The sequence below is a fragment of the Dermacentor silvarum genome, chromosome 3 (genome assembly GCF_013339745.2).
Source record: "Dermacentor silvarum isolate Dsil-2018 chromosome 3, BIME_Dsil_1.4, whole genome shotgun sequence".
NCBI lineage: Eukaryota > Metazoa > Arthropoda > Arachnida > Ixodida > Ixodidae > Dermacentor > Dermacentor silvarum.
The window spans coordinates 27,611,108-27,626,831 of NC_051156.1; the positions used below are offsets into that span (position 1 = coordinate 27,611,108).

General features: G+C 48.4%; 1 protein-coding gene across 1 annotated transcript in view; it reads right to left on the bottom strand.

Moving 5' to 3' along the window:
- LOC119444271 (sodium-dependent serotonin transporter) overlaps nt 1–11,985 on the bottom strand; it is a 444,718-nt gene extending 432,733 nt beyond the window's left edge. The window contains exon 1 of the mRNA XM_037708695.2: nt 11,853–11,985. The gene's annotated coding sequence lies outside the window, so the exon portion shown is untranslated. The remainder of the gene's footprint in view (nt 1–11,852) is intronic.
- Nucleotides 11,986–15,724: the final 3,739 nt, after the last annotated feature.

Here is a 15,724-nt window from a genome sequence, read left to right on the forward strand (position 1 = left end):
AACCTTTCCCTTTCCCTCAAGAACCACTTATCATCATCCCCCATTGGCCAATCCATGTCACGTGGAAGCACGCGTTGCGCTTTTGTATATTTTTTAGGGGCGAAGCTCCTTATAGCGGCACCCGTTCCGTCCCCGTCGTAGTAGTAGTAGTAGTGTGTAACCAGTCTGAGAAAAATGAGACAAAAATTCCGAAGTTGTGTCCGTAGCGCGGAATCGAACCAGGGACCCCTCGCTTCCGAGCGCGCGGCGTTAGCCCACTACGCCACGAAGCGGACATGGACAAACGCAGCACGATGGCTATAAATACCCAACATTAACGAAAGGCCGCGTTTCTAGCGCGTTTCTAACGCGTTTGTGCTAGCGCGTTACGGCCCGTGTAAGAAGCTGGTGTAAGACGCTGTGGCCTCTCCACCTTACCTTCAACGCGTTTCGAACGCGCTGCCCAAAGCGGTGGCAAGTCAAGTTCAAGTCGAGGAGCGTTTATGAATACGGGGTTATACTCTCTCAGCAGTCATGTGATGGCGTCGGCAAACGCGGTGCACGTTCCGGCATGTGTAAATGGCTGCGTAAGACGCTGTGGCCGCTCCCCCTTACTAGAGAGTACTGCACGTTTCTAACGCGTTTGTGCTAGCGTCCCCTTAAGCGGGAGATCCGATGATTCCCTCCGGAGCTTCGCCCACTCATCATCATTCACCTCGTGGATCTGCTGTCATTTTTTTTTTCTTTCCAGCGCGCTCCGACTGCCATTCTCGGGCCTGTGCGACGAAAGTGCTGTACGCACAAACGGATCAAACGTCTTAGGGACAAGAACTTCGTTGTGATGGCATGCTGCTGCGCCTTAAGTTGCCGCAACCGACAGGGCGAGGGCAAAAGGCTTTTTTTGTTTACCATCCGGCGTGCGCAAACGCTTGCTGCTCACTTGATATTTGCGCCGTCTCGCATCGTCGCGTTGCTACTTCCAAAACGGCATTATTAAGATCAGTTACTGACTGACAAAGCAAAATCGCGCCTCAAAAACTTCTCCGCAGGGCGCGATCGAAGTTTTCCTCGGATTTCCTCTGGTAGCGCGTTAGCTGTCGTCTGCCATGGCAGGCCCGACGCAGGCGGCGCCACTGTCGATATCGCGCCTCGATCGCGCTGGTCGCGCCGAGCGCGATAGTGGAACGGAGGAGGAGGGAAGTGGATGGCGCTACTTTTTATATATAGGGGTTTTAGTTCACCACCAGCGCGTCTCCTCCTCTCCCAGCGTGACATTTTAACGAATTATTCCAACGCGGTGCACGTTCCGGCATGTGTAAACGGCTGCGTAAGACGCTGTGGCCTCTCCCCCTTACTAGAGAGTACTGCACGTTTCTAACGCGTTTGTGCTAGCGTCCCCTTAAGCGGGAGATGGTGCAATTAAAATGAAGGGCGCTGTTATAAAATAGGAATGACGTCACATATGGTGCGTGTCATTGGTGGAAGTCAATCGTTCGATTTAGTGCGGCGAGACTGGGCGAATTACACGGAAGATTCACGGTTTACCGATGATTCCCTCCGGAGCTTCGCCCACTCATCATCATTCACCCCGTGCGGTGTTTTTTGTAGCGTTAGCTACACTGGCCTAGCCAAGCCCGTTTCGCGCGGCACATCAAGAGCCGTCCTGCGCATGCGCAAGGATCAGTGATGTCACACGGCTTGCGCACCGGAGCCACCGGAGCCGGCACCTCTCGCGCACTCCGCCGCCGGTCTCCGCATTCCAGAGGAGTGACGTCGTAGCCGTGGTAGACGCACTGGCGCCGGCGCGCGCTCGCTGTGTAGTCGCCGTCTGACACTGCGCTGGAGCCGCTGCGCTTCTGACTGGCGTTTGCCAGTGTGGTATAGCCATGGAGAAGGAGAGCGCAAATGCTGCTCAACAGCGCAGAAGAACGGAGAAGCTTGACTCATCGGATGCCGAAGTAGTTGCCTGGCAATTAGCGGTTGAGCGTAGGAGGAATGAACAGAACAAGGCTAAACGTGCTGCGGAGAGACTGGAGCAAAGGGACGAACGTCTAGCAAAGCGGCGTCGCCAGGAGGCTGAGCGACGTGCCCGACCACCCCTGCAGCAACAACAAAACGCCGTCGATGACGTCAAGGCTCGCCGATCGACTGAATATACTGTGAAACTCAGCGAAAGCGCCAGTGCGACTCGGACCTTCAGCTGAACCTTTGCTAACGCTACGTATATCCTGGCATAGCCGAGGCTAAGCCACTGCAACAATTTTTTCTATTGCCGCACGCCACCATCGAAGAGTGAGCCCTTGACAGCTTCGCTGTAAAAATAATGCCTTGCTCTTTCCGGTATCCCCAGCAGTCGTCGTGACGTCACCACGGTGCATATGATGATGTTAACGGGGGCGACGATATCTATTGCGGTTAGTCTGCTAACGATTGCGGTTAGTCTGCTAGCAGGTACGCGCGCTCCCTGCTCTTCCTCGTCGTGTTGCTCGCTTGTGCGCACTTGCGAATGGGTAATTACAGTCCGCAACGCAAGTGTCAAATCGCTCGCGTTCCAACACAGTCGTGCTTAGCGGTCTCATTAGCTGCTCGAACAGAGTCCTACAGTGTTGGCCTTTCTAGGCCTTCGCGCCACACAGGATCCATAGCGGCACTCTTCGCATGAGCACGGGCCGGCACGGCAGCAACAGCGGGTAGCCGAGAAGCGCTGAGTCATGGCTAAGACCCGTCCACGTTAACGGCACGGTAACTCGATGCACGCCGTTTGCCATTCGCGGGCTGCCGTTCGACGGTGGTTTTGCTCGCAAACGGCGAGATTTCCTTGCCGCAGTAAGGATGAGACCGTGACCCCTTTGTGCGGCAGCCTGACCGCCACTGATCACTCGACGGTGCCGATATCGTCGCTAGGCCTTCTCCGGTTCACTTGAAAGCTAAAGCGGACGGCGGTTCGGAATGAATCGCCTAAGCTCACAAGCCGCAGTATTTTCTTACCGTTGTTTTCGCTCTTCGCAATAATTGTACACAAAGAAGAAAATACGCCGATATTAGCAGCACCGTCGACTGTGATGCGAGCACAGCCGAGCCGGTCGGTCGTCTGCCGTCGGTAGCCGTGCACTGCAGCTGAGATCGACAAGTATCAGAGTTCTCGTTCGTGTTCAACGTTTGACAGTGGACATCGCTTTTCATATAAGTGTACAATTTGCGCGTCACTTTATCTAGCGGAAATTATTTTGCTTGCAACAGAAGCTGCAGACGATGTTTTCAACGCCGGCGGCGAAGGCGCGCTGCTTCGCCCGTCGATCCTGCTGCGGGCGGTGCGCCGACCGAACTGCCGTCTACTTTAGACACCTTTCGCGCGCCAGACGTTCTACGTACGGCACTGGAGGCCGGTTCGCCGTCGGTATACTTGCCGCTAGCGTAGACGTGCCTAAACCGGAAGTATACGGTGTTTAGGGAAGCGCGTTGGCGATATGTATGTCACGTGACATTTGGAGGAGCACGCGGCGAGGAGGAGAGACCAGCCGACGAGGAGAGTAGCGAAGGAAAGAGTGAAACGAGCGAGGGCCGTGTTTCGAGAGTTCCGGAGTTCTTTATTGTGCAAGGTTACAAATGGAGATTATACAAACATACAGAGGGAGGTCCCATAGTCAACAGACTGTACTAGGGGACCTCCCATGAAAAATGAGTAAGATATGTAAATACAAAGCAGCTATATGCAAACATACAAAACACCGTATTAAATAAGTCATTAGCTAACATCGTGAACAGTTTTAATAATACAAATCAGTTAATAATAAAACGGTAATCATGAAATGATTACATCGAGAAAAAAATTCACGGAGGCTTGATTTGAATGTGTAAAAATGAAAGATCATCTTAATATGACACGGTAATGAGTTCCAAAGTTGTGTGGCTGAAAAATTAGTAGTAAATTTACCGTAATTAGTTCTAGGTTTTGGTAATAGATAGCTGTTAGTAGAAGCGAATCGGGTAGATGTGGAGTGCGGATATTGGCTGTTAGTAATTGTCGGGAACGGGAGCTTTCCGTTTACAGATTTATGGACAAGTATTCCAAGGGAGTATTTATTTAGTTTCTGTACTGATAAAATGCCATTAGAACTGAGCAATGAAGATGCTTCTGATGTGTAACTGCTACGTGTGATGTTGCGAATTGCTTGATTTTGGGTATGCTGCAGTGGGGACAAATGAGCGGGATACGTGTTTCCCCATGATGATATGCAATAATTATTATGCGTATGAATGAAAGCGTAGTAAAGAGAGATGAGTGTCTTCAGATTAAAGAAATTGTGAACTTTAATTATTCCATAAGCTGCCTTCTTGGTTAAGGATAAAACATGCTCATCAAATTTTAGGTGTTTTTCTAATGTGACGCCAAGAAACACTACACTGTCAGTAGGATAAAGTTTGCTGGAAGCAAAGGTTAGCGATGGAGACTCCGAGATAAGCTTTTGCTTAGCTGTGAAAATGACAAAGCTAGATTTTGCAGTATTAATGTGTAATCTGTTTAGTCGGTACCAAGTTACAATGTTTGCTGCGTCGTGGTCAAGCTTGCACATTAATAAATCAAGGCTTTTGTCTGAGGAGAAGATAGTAGTGTCGTGGGCGTAAAGTATACATTCAGATGACTGTAGGCACTGTGAGAGATCATTAATATATATTAAAAACAAGAGAGGTCCTAATATAGATCCTTGCGGCACACCAATGTAAGTTGTTTTAGGGTGTGAGTAAGCACCGGATATTGATACAGTGTACTCTCTATCGCGCAAGTAGTTCCGTAATAATTGCAATGCCGGGCCAGTTATACCAATAGAATCAAATTTAGCAAAAAGTATGTTAAGAACAAGTGAGTCGAACGCTTTAGAAAGGTCAATAAATAATGCACCAGCAAAATTGCCAGTGTCAATTGCCTGCCGAATCTTATCTGTTAGAAATATTAATGCTAAATGAGTATCCCTCCCGAAAGCCAAATTGATTTGATGACAGGATATGAAAACGCGTGTAACTCTGCTATTAGGGCACCATTTCGAAAAATTCTCGCGGCTACGTGTTCGTTGTAGAATCGTGCACAACTGCAACACCACAACTAACCTTCGACCTCTGGGTGGTTTAGGGGCCCTTTAAACACAAGGGGAGAACCGGCCAGTGCAAAAGAAATTAGCTTATGAGTCAGGCCAAAACTCGAGTATTGCGCAAATTGAGACGGTTCAAAGGTGCGTCGTGCGCTTCGTCTGCAACAAATACAGTAATTGTGACTCTCCGTCTCACCTCATGAAATCTAACCAAATAAAACTTCTCTGTCGCACAAGAGCGAGGATTTTCGCACTCTTTGTTTCATGGAAAGCTCGGCCGCACCACACCCGCAAAACACGCACAAAACATTTCGCAGAAACACATTTCCACAAGTTCTCATTTTTTACAAGAACCTGCCTGGAATTTGCTACTGCCGAGCTCTTATCGTGTGGAAAGATCAAAAAGGTCATTAACGATATTTTTAACCTCTAATAGAGAGTTTTTGCCACTTGCATTGTAGTCCTTTGGATGTGCGGGCTATATATATATATGTATGTGGAAGTGTTTTATATCTACATGCATGCATTTTAACATATATGTTTATTGCTGTTTGTACAATGCATTGTACTCCTTTATGGAATTTTCCCTTCCTGCTTGGACCAAAAAGGTCTGCAGTATCATGTAAATAAATTTCAAAACGAGCAAATTACGCACGCTTTCACGTGTGCCTGGAGAGTCTTCTCGTGTCGGTGAATCAGCCAAAACACATCATAAGCATAAACAGCAGCAACAATAGCTAAAATGCTGCTACAAAAAATGACCAAACACCCCTGCTTCGTACCGACCGTACCACACCGGCGGGGCAAAGGAAGTGATATCGATTGCCTCCTTCTTTGGCTCGACTCGGACCACTTGCAAATTTGCGCGCATGTGCGAGAGAGGCATGTTTCCATCCACCACCTTCGCCTTGACCTTGCGAGGGGCACGGTGACAAGGTGTGGCGGGATTTTGTGTGCGCGGACTTAGAGGGAGGAGTGTACCTTATGGCCGAGGTTGGAAAAGAACCTGACCAGGCCTTAGTTCTGTTTGGGGGCTGTGTAATTTTATTTTCAAGTTGATTATTGTTCTTAAGATGACTTTTCCTTCAAATGCAATGAAAATTTAAGAAAAATATAGGATAAAGTATATTAAAATAAATTATGGAGTTTTACGTGCCAAAAACACGATCTGATTATGAGCCACGCCGTAGTGGGGGACTCCGGAAATTTGGACCACCTGGGGTTCTTTAAGGTGCAACTAAATCGAAGTACACGGGTGTTTTCGCATTTCGCCTCCATCGAAATGCGGCCGCCGTGGCCGGGATTCTATCCCGCGACCTCGTTCTCAGCAGCCCAACACCACTGAGCAACCTCGGCGGGTGGATAAATTATATGGTTATTGTATTTCGCACAAGAACATATTTTAGCGCTTGCCGCTTTCACAGTGAAATATGCTTCATGGCGCCCAACAGAAAGACAATGCTGAAAGCTATTCTTGTCAAGTACTATTACTTTTATAGTAAACGAGATGTTCAAAGCGTGGCGGCTGCGACGTTGCCGGTCTTCAGGCGCTTGAAGCACGGCACGGCCTTTGATATCCTGGCTCTTGGTTCCACGGAATGCCGTAATTACGAATGCCGAAAGGCTACCGCAAACCATATGTGAACTCCATCGCCGTGTTATGAAGCGAAAGCAATAAATATTATGAGTGCATGATTATCACTTTTCGACCTTTTCCTCACAGTAAGCAACAATTGCCGTAAAGCCGATCAGTTAGCATTTATACAGTTACTTTCCATTCGCTTTGATGCAACGTCCTATTAGTTTGCTTTAATGTGCAGGCGGCTGAAGGAAGGGGTGCGCGAATAGGGACGCGGACAAAGCTACATTTTTCATACAGCATTGCCTTCTTTTTTTCACACAATAATTTCACATAAATTCGACACGTGCAACGAGCTAGTGGAGCTATTTTTGGTCTTCTAGATGTCCTAGCCCAGCACCGTGATACTTTGAGTGTTGGCTCTTTTAGGGGCGAAGCTCCTTAGGGCGTGGGTCTGTCCTTCCTCCGATGTAGTATGTAGCCACCTGTAGTTTTATGAAGTGTTGACTAGATGGCGTTCCTGTTCCACTTCTGGTTCCGGTTCCACTTTGCGCGCGTTCGGAGCGAACGCGCGCAAAATGCCGACGGCTTCGACAACAGTTCTGCGCGTTGCTGGTGCTGCTGCATGTCCAAGTTTATACAGCTGATAAAAGTACCTTGAGTCGACCCCATGGCTGCTTCGCATACTACTCAGAGTTCCCCTACGGGAAGATGGTGTAATTTTCTCTCTCGTTCCCGACGCGCGTTCTCTTTATCTCTCGTCCGTAGCTGTGGTTTACCCGAATGATCCCCCGGTGCTTCGCCCACTCACCATCATTCACTTCGTGGATATGCTGTAATTTTTGTAGCGTTAGCTACACTGGCCTAGCCAAGCCCGTTTCGTGCGGCACATAGAGTTTCTCACTATAACACCTAGAGGGTAAAGTGGCGCCACCGTCTATGCGAGTTTCTTAAAGGGCTGCCGTGCCCTCATGGGAATGACGGGATATGTGTCTGCGAGGCTTGTGTTGGCTGGTGTTGTACGAGGCTTCGTCTAAAACGTGGATATGGCTACACAAATAACGCGTTCTTAAAATAAAATCTACATAAAAGGCTTTCATTCACCTATTTTACATCTCTCAATAAAGTTTACTCACCTACAATGCAGCATCAAGCGAAGAAAAGCAACAACAGACGACAAGTTGTTCCAAAGCGAGCGAGAATCTTGTCGTCTGCCCTCTAACTTTAGCAGCCAGCTGATACTTTTTACGTTTCATAGAATTGTGCATCCAATATTATGTCCTCAAAATTAAACAAAACATGTTTTTGTGTAATAATAAAGCTAAAGCAGTTTTTACATCCTGTTTTAGCAGGAAATTAATCATTGTGACAGACGGAACGGTGCTAGCCAGGCGCGTCTTCAAGGCGTTCTGGCTCTCCAAGAACGATGCCAATCCGAATCCACAATATACCGGCATTCCCTTGCATACCACGGCGCAGCAGCGCCACATTTCCCTCTACGTTTTATAGTGTGAAACACTATGGCGCGGCACATCAAGAGCCGTGCTGCGCATGCGCAAGGATCAGTGATGTCACACGGCTTGCGCACCGGAGCCACCGGAGCCGGCACCTCTCGCGCACTCCGCCGCCGCCGCGCGCGACTCACCGCCGCCGGTCTGCGCATTCCAGAGGAGTGACGTCGTAGCCGTGGTAGACGCACTGGCGCCGGCGCGCGCTCGCTGGCGCGGCCGCCGTCTGACACTGCGCTGGAGCCGCTGCGCTTCTGACTTGCGTTTGCCAGTGTGGTATAGCCATGGAGAAGGAGAGCGCAAATGCTGCTCAACAGCGCAGAAGAACGGAGAAGCTTGACTCATCGGATCCCGAAGTAGTTGCCTGGCAATTAGCGGTTGAGCGTAGGAGGAATGAACAGAAGAAGGCTATATACATGTTCCACATAATACGTATACCGCGTGTGTGTCATTGGAGCAGCAGTAAGCATGACAATCAAGCTAATCCTTGACAATCTAGACAACCAGGAAAGCTAAGAATAATCAGCTGAACCTTTGCTAACGCTACGTATATCCTGGCATAGCCGAGCTAAGCCACTGCAACTTTTTTTTCTTCTGTTTAACAGGGACCGTGAGGCTGACCTGTTAGGGCGTACTATTTATATGGCGGACCTGATTATCTCGTTACAAAGCTAGTTGGTGGCCTTCCAATAGCAGCTCGTCGTATGGGCCACACCACCCGCTTGCCGCGCGCATGCAGTGCGGTGAAAAATTCCACATTTCGCAGACTGTTACACATATTTCGGTTTAGACTGGGTGCGTGCGTGCAGTGTAAACCGAAATTTGCGCACCAGTGTGCGAAACGCGTGCGGCAGGCACGTGATGCGGCTCCAGCGTAAATCGGTCTTTACTTGCTCGGCCATGGGCTAAAGCTGTGTAACTGGTGCGCGGTAGTCCGCTATCATCAGACCGTTCAGTTGGTGTAGCGGGAGCTAATTTTCTTGAACCGTGCTGACGTCACCAGAAAATCAATTAGTCCAGTAGAACCTTTAAAAAATTTAGTTCTAAAACTAACAAAATTACTAGCATATTTCTGTAAACATTTCACTACAATTCGCTACTGATTTGGATTGGAACTGTGATTTAAAGCAAAGAGCATGGTATCTGAGTATGTTATATATCGATATTGTTACGTGTTAGAAAAACTCATAAAGAGCTTCTCAAGTTAATTCGTATTCTAAACTTTTTGGGGCGAACAGTACAAGCTATTGCCGTATTGAAGATACATAACCTTCAGGGAAAAATATTTTATGGTGTATAGTAAAACATTCTTTACACAAAAGTCGAGGGGAATCTTGAAAACCGAGCTCTTCAAAATTTTGCACACGCGCGCGCCTCAGGGCAACAGCAAACAAAATGATAAAATAATGACAAAGGGTCCTAGGGCCTTCACATTTTGATATGAGACGGCTTAAAATGCTCCTGTAAAAATGTCGTCTCAGCAATGTCTTCGTGTTTAAAAGTGAAGCCGACTTTAAGGGGATCAGTGTAAGCTTGGTCTTTGTAAGCTGGCTTTCCCACGTTGTGCGTTACAGTGAAGCCTTCTATTAAAAAAATTACACCATCTTCCCGTGGGGGAACCCTGAGTAGTATGCGAAGCAGCCATGGGGTCGACTCAAGGCAGTTTTATCAGCTGTATAAACTTGGACATGCAGCAGCACCAGCTACGCGCAGAACTGTTGTCGACGCGGTCGGCGTTTTGCTCGCGTTCGCCCCAAACGCACGCGGCGTCGGTGACTGTTGCCGGTATCTCTGGGGCGCCTACCATCGCGTCTCTAACCTAAGCTGCTACGCATTATCGCGCGCGGAGCCGCAGGTGTTGCCATTCCTTGCGCAATCCGGAGAGCAGAGGAGCGTCGGAGAGGAGGAATGCCAAGAGTAGAGGAGATGAGACAAGGAGAGGAGGGGGAGGACGATGCACAGTAGGGATGTGGACGCCGCACGGCGGAGGGAGGGAGGGAGTGACATAGCCCCGACCATAAGATGCTTCGCATCTAAAATGTGGTGCCAACGGAGCCCGATAACGCTATCACGTTCCACTCTTAAAGGCGTCCTCCCGTTGTTGTTTCTGATTTCCAATAGCGACCCTGCCTCAGCGCCAAAAGGTGCTGAGGCAAGGTTGCCTGTGCTTTATTGAACGCCAGCAGTTCGTGAGTCGTGAGCGGTCCGCGACAAGAAGAAAAAAGTAGCGAGAGACGCTCAGCGCGCTGCAAGAAGAAAAGCGGTTGAAGGCGGCACCGCAGGCAGCAAGAGACGCCATATGGCAGCCATTTCACGCTTACTCTCGATTGCGGGAGAGCCAGCATTTTTTTTTTCCGATTGATTCTTTAATTTCGCTGTGAAGGGATCCCAAGCAACGCGCAGGAATGCCTTAGAATCGGTCCGATAGTGGTAAAAAAAAAAAAAAAACAAGAGAAAAGAAAAAACTTTGTTTTTCCGGACTGGAGGGGAGCTGTAGTTTTTCTGAGAGAAGTCTTTTGCGACAGTCACTTTGCGTAATCGAATGTACTATCCTGAGCAATATGAGCTCGAACACGCGAGCGCGTGGAAAATAGCCTCGAACCCTACATCGGCCCATTAGAAGCGGCCACTTTAGGAAACAAATTGGAAAGGGCGCCGCGCTTCTGCTGGCTGTTCACACTCCCGTCTCGATATCATTGCTGCAAAACAGTAGCTTGTAGCATGTCACTGGCCGCTAGCGGTGATATCAATTCACATCAACGCGCACAGCTACATCAAATGACCCATCTGGCTATGCAGCTGCTGAGATATCGGCTGTGACGTAGACTGCCATAATGCACAGGTCATGCTTGTATTAAATCTAGGCGGTGTTGGCTGAGCGTTCGGATACGCCACTTGTATCATTTTTTTTTCTTTGTACGCTAGCGAAGCGGGAGTGCCAACAGTTAGCGGAAGAGCGCCCCTCCTTTCCCCTCCGGTTTCGGAAGTGCCATCCACGTATGACGCTATCTAGGTTTTCAGGCTATTTTCCACGCGCTCCCGTGTTCGAGCTCATATTGCTCACGATAGTACGTCAGCAGTCCAATGAAAGTGAGGTGTAAAAGCCTGGTATTTTATTCTATCCAATTTTGGTAACAATGTGCTATTTACAAAATATGGTTCATCGCGTATTTCCGTATTTGTGAACTGATTGTAGTGACATTTCTCTGTGTTTAAATGCATGGGCCAGGTGCCACACCAGCTACAAATTTTATCAAAATCTACCTGCATAGTAGTAATGTCATTATTGTACATGGTAGGAGTACACACAACGCAGTCGTCTACTCACAGCCAGACGATACATCATTGGTCCACAGTAAGTTCGGTTATGAATATCAGAAACGATACGTGCCTAAATACGGAAGCCTGCGTCGCGCCTGGGAATACATAAGCAGATGTTGACGATACACCATTGAGAACTACACGTTGCTGGCGCGCGGTCACTAATCCCTTTCGGGAAGTAACCAGTTCTGGCTGCATACTTTTTCCACCCTATCGAAACTCAAAACGGTAGAATAAACCATTTAAGTTGCGTCATGCACGATAAATCAGACTGGAAGCCAATAATTGGCCGTTGCTGCAATGTTTACATGACTGATACACGCAATAACATAAAAACCGGAGCGAGCCAAAGGGGCCCGCACACAGCAGTGAGCGTACCTTTCCGGTGCTGCGGACGCCCTTCCAGAGGGAGAAGTAGACGAGCACGAACACGGCGAACAGGCACAGTGCCAGTGGCCAGCGCACGCCACCGATGTGGTCAATTCCGCCTGACAGGTGGATTTGAAGCACCTGCCGCCTGCATTAGAACACACTCGTTCACTCGTCTGGTGGCAATACAGAAATGAGTTGTGAAAGGAAAGTACCACATACTGATTGGTCAAGCGGTACAACATGAAACGTAAGAAGCCTTACATCGTATCAGTTGTGCGGAATACCGCAAACTGAAGGAAGGTACATAAAAGTGCAAAGGAAAAAAAGCGTCGCAAGTGATGTCCTTGGTTCAAATGGCGGACAATCTCAACTCCCTTGTGCAGCTTTATGCTACATTCGGCTATATGTTTCTGAATTGGGGAAACTAGCACAATTGCCCGCTATTACGTCAACATTAGGCAGGTAGAAAGTCGGGTTCCCAGGAAACACGTTGAAGCAAGAATCCTGCACCGGAGCAACAGCTTTACTTAGCAGGATACGCGACACGAACAAATATTTCCAGTAGCGGGGAGGGAAAGTGACTCCATTGTCCCATAGCCTCCGAGGGCAGGATTCGCTCCCCCGGCAGCAACGCCTCGCCCGCCGCAGAGTGACGACGTCATTCTTTGACGACACGCTGGAAATGTCGGTCGGTGTCCTGCCCTAGTGCACTCCAGGAGATGATTTCCGAAAAAACTCGAAGGCCCAAATCAAGAGAGACAACTCCTTGCAGAAGCGTTAAATTCGGCCTTTCTTTCAAACCACGAGTGAAGCCAAAACTGAAACATACTTTTTTCCGTCTTGTACTAATTGATTTTTTCACGCACTTGCAGCCGATGGCTTCTTGGCCGAGTCTAGAATAGGTCATCATTGCAGGTGAATCCCGCTGCGTTGAAAGCCTTGTCGGTCTGCAATTTTTTCCCCGCGTAAAAATGGCGCTTTAGGTGCGCTGCTATGACGTCTCCTTTGCAGCTGAACGGCAAGTGGGCTGCGAGTGAAATTCTTTTCCTTCGCACATTGCATACTCACTGAAGCTTCTCTTGTTTTTATTGCTATGGTGGCGCATTTTACTGCAGTCATTTAATTAAAGAAAAACAGCGCCCGACGCAGCGTTTCCCCAAGTCTTCATTCGCCTACGACTGAATGACATATAATAGCTTTTATTCGATTGCATAGCTGGCTGAATTTAAAAAAAAAAAAGAAACAGCTTCGAGCAGGACAGAATATACATGTGTAAAAAGCTGATGCCAGATGCTGTATCGAAAGGGTCCTTATTTAGGAGGTCGGCATCCCGCATGCATATTTAGTATTTTTTATTTGTTTATTTAGACATACGGCCAATTCCTAATAAGCGGAATATGTTTTTCGATACGACGTAAATATATACAATATGACTGAGTATACCATCACATGCCCTAGATGCAGTTCGAATACTAACAACGCGCGGTAGTTATCATGAATATACACCATCTAAATCATGGCTTCGAAATGCGTGTCAGCTTCTTCCATCAAATTATAGAACAGTTTATGAATTAGTTGCACTTGTTGCAATCAGCCATCCTTGCCACTACAGGCATAACAAACATAAGATTCAGCTGCGAGGAGCCGGTGAGATTACGAGCCCTCGATGCAAACCGCACGCGCTGCATGCGAGTGGAATGGGGCCCCCATCCCATTGGTCGGTGCCTGCTTATGCACCCCGCCGCCTTTCGTGGTCGATAAGCGACTTGTGGTTTTCACCGCCCGCACTTCTGAGCGCTACACACGCAAGATGAATGGCAACGTCCGAATGACGTTAAACTCCGAGATTGGCACATTGACTTGCGCGCCGCCTATCGCGCAGCCACACGCTGCTTGTGTGCCGGCCGATGTGGGGTCAGCGTCCGATACGCGTCGGTAGGGTGAAAAATTGGCGCATCGGTTTTCGAGGAGGCCGTCGAGAAGTCCATTACGCGGCAGGGCGATAAGCACACCGCCAGGAGACCGATAAGCGACATCGATCACGTCGCCTTATGGCTGGGTCGGACGACGCCACGTTGCAATGTGAACGGCAGCAGAGAAGAACGTGCCTCTTTGAAGGATGAGTCAATTGGGATTATTTTCTGTGGTCTATTCTCTGTGTGTCTGTCGTTCTACCAGCGCTACGACAAAGTCGTAATTGCCAATTGATTCAGTTTGACTTTTTCAGAAGTTACCAGCGTTGTACCTTTGTGCCACAACCACAGAAATTGCAGTGGTGCTGGCTAACACGGCTACATCTAGCACACAAGACGAACGGGAGGAAAGCCGACGCGGCCTTTCAACAAAACAGCCTGTTGACACGGTGATCGGAACAGAGAGACACACAGTGCTGACACACAAATTTTTAGCTTTGCACGCGCGCCAGGGTATCCTAACTATTATGCACCAACATTTAAAAATATATGCAAATGCCACGTAGAGCAAAGGTAATGTTGTTTGCCATGGCATAAATAGATACTAAGATTATTTATTGCATTCCACCTAACTACATAGTTAGTGTTAATTAATAATCAACTTGTCAAATAATAAAGCGAAGCTTTCTATGTCTCATTGATTCGTCCGTGAGCGCCGAAAACGCACTGCGGGAAAGCCAACTTACACAATGGAACTATCGGCGAATCAGCGCACACAATAGAACAACGGCACACGACATACGTATCGTAGAACACTACAGTTTACATTCACAATTGTACCGATAAGAACAATCGGAACTGCAACGCCACGCTACCCAGACGAACTGTACATATCCGCATTGCATTACGCGCGTCACACAATGCATTCCCGGTCGTCAGCATGGGTAGGCCGCGGTTGCAGCGCACGGCGAAGAAGAGGCTGCCGCACGCGAACGTAAGCGCGAGCGCGATCGAGCCTGTAAGGCCGATCCCGTGTGGCATGCAGTCCGTGAAAGTGTGTGTGTGCGTGTAATCAACCGCTACATGATCTAATATAAAGGCTATGCAACTGAACGAAATGTGTCTTCATTTAACTTCAACGTTCCAAAAATATAATCCTAAACAAGCAATCAAATCGCATATGCATCGCATCGGGTCGCTCAGCATTTCTTGCGTTCGTTGCGTGGTCGTTGGCTTGGGACTTGGACTTCGATTCAGTTAGCATGGGCGAAAGCTTCGCGTTCAACCATCTTTCTTTAACAAAGGCTCTTTGATTTTTTATAATTAGATTAAAAGTGTCAATGAGAATATGGTAGAGCAAAATGAAAAACTCCCGATACAGCTTTCTGTTGCTCAATACGTGTTACATAAAAGTGTTTTTCCGAGCGTGAAAGAGGCCGGCAAATACACGTAAGGTACCTCGGGCGGCCCGTCGCGTCGCAATTTCACTTTTCTTAAGTTTATTTCTTTTTCGCTTGGGCCTTCCTTGTGTAACTACTCGGTTAGAAGTCAATATAACATCTGCGCTAGTCTTCTGGCCGCAACTACCTGCAGAGCAAGAACGTCTCATCATGTCTACGTTCGGTCAACTAGCCAACGTCACGACGGTAGCTGGCGTCGATGTGAGCCGATATTCGCCGCGCCTTTCGTCAACCATCCGTTCAATCATTACTACGGCAGCGTGCTGCTTTTCCCGTAGAAGGCGGTGTGAATCAGTATCTATAACTATTAATGCCGCGAGGCTCGATGGTGAATCACGACCATCCAAACCGCGCACCACGGCTCAAGTCCGCAGTGCCCCAAGTCGGTTCTTACGTCGAACTATTTCAGCCGACCGCCTCTTTGAGTTCGGCAGTGGGACGATTGGGTCGACTACCCTCGAAACGCCGCAAATTTCACGGCTTCTCGCGTGTTTCAAGTACGGCG